The sequence below is a fragment of the Sinocyclocheilus anshuiensis genome, unplaced genomic scaffold (assembly GCF_001515605.1).
Source record: "Sinocyclocheilus anshuiensis isolate Anshui unplaced genomic scaffold, SAMN03320099.WGS_v1.1 scaffold728, whole genome shotgun sequence".
Lineage (NCBI taxonomy): Eukaryota > Metazoa > Chordata > Actinopteri > Cypriniformes > Cyprinidae > Sinocyclocheilus > Sinocyclocheilus anshuiensis.
Window position 1 is genome coordinate 165,536 of NW_015555767.1, and position 1,586 is coordinate 167,121.

General features: G+C 33.9%; 1 pseudogene; it reads left to right on the plus strand.

Moving 5' to 3' along the window:
- Positions 1–1,150: 1,150 nt before the first annotated feature.
- LOC107674181 (von Willebrand factor A domain-containing protein 7-like) overlaps positions 1,151–1,586 on the plus strand; it is a 30,801-nt pseudogene continuing 30,365 nt past the window's right edge.

Below are 1,586 nucleotides of genomic sequence, written 5' to 3' on the forward strand. Positions count from 1 at the left end.
TTATACGGAACGGTTGGCAACCCTACTCGTAGCCGTGAGATATGGCTGTATCGGCACGGATGTGATTCTCGGCCTCGTGCCTACTCGTGTGATATTGCTCATTTAAACTGGGTGTTTTAGATTTTGATTTGTCCTGTGATAGGTTTGAGTCAACCAATTACACTGCATAATTGATTCAGTCAGCACAAATGCAGAGATTGTGTTCATCTGGCAATTAAAAGCTCATATTAATCTTCATTTCTTATTTAATATGCTGATTATGCTATGTAGTATCCAGGATTGTCAGTTTACCTCACAACTATCATTAAACAGGAATGTTTGGTTTCAGGCAGATAGGAATGCGGATCTACATTCCAGCCTTAAGCATAGCCTACTTTGTCTTATTTGGCATTAAAACTATTTCATGGTCTGTGCAGTTTGTAAGAGCTGTGCAAAAGCTTTCTAAGACCAGCAGGTTGTGGGGAATGAAGTCAAACTTCTTTTCAGGCCAAGCTACTTGCTTTTATCTTATGACATTCTGACATTTAAACAGTTTCTTTTGATTTGATTTCAAAGGACCAACCGGCATGTCCTGTTCCTGGGTCAGCATGATTTCTTGGTCCTGAAACAACAACCCTGTCAAGTTATAACACAAACCCTAATCATAATTTAATCCTTTAACTAGAGGGAATTCAGAATTAGTAACAAGTCTCTAACCCAGTACTAAGCCTAAGCTTAACATTAGTCCTCACATCTGATTTGTTGTCAACAATGTTGTTCCAGCACCAACAATGACAAGGCAGATGCTTCTTAAAACCAGCAAGGTGTGGGGAATGAAATCCTTCTTCATTCCAGCTCAAACTGTATCTGTTTGTAAAAGGCTGCAACATTGCACAAACCAGATTTAACGTGTGTTACTTTCTTTTTTGCTTCCATTCTCAATCACCTCCTCTATATTTAGGGAATTCTATAGATCATAAACAGTCTGGGTGGATTTATTTTGTTGATTTGGTAAGCCTACTATATTTATTTATGAATTATTATTTTTTAATGTGAAAAGCACATAATTATGGTTAAAATGGAAACAGGTAGTCAAATTTGATCATTCATGCAATCACTTATTTGACTGTGGCCTTACAACATTTACATGTGACGTTGACGTCATATGTAAAAGGATATAAATGTACACGGAGCTGGAAATGCATTATTCTCAAGAAAACTACAAGGTAATATAATTTTTTCTGTCTTTTTTTTTTGAGATTGTGTAATGTTGAATTTACTTAAGACATTTCTGGTCATGCAGTATATTACATTTATATTAGAAATTTAGTACTAAAAGACAATTGTAGTAATTCAAAAACAAAACGGAATATATATTCTCCTTGTTTACAGAGTTGGGTAGTAACTGATTACATGTAATCTGGATTATGTAATGAGATTCCAAAAATGAAGTACTTAGAGTAATTAGAGTATATTACTTTGTAAAATTCTCATAATCAAATTACAGTTAATTTGTCATGGATTACATGATTACATATTATTCACACAATGGCATTGAATTATTCACAATTTATTGTCATTCATTTAATTTATTTTACTTATATATA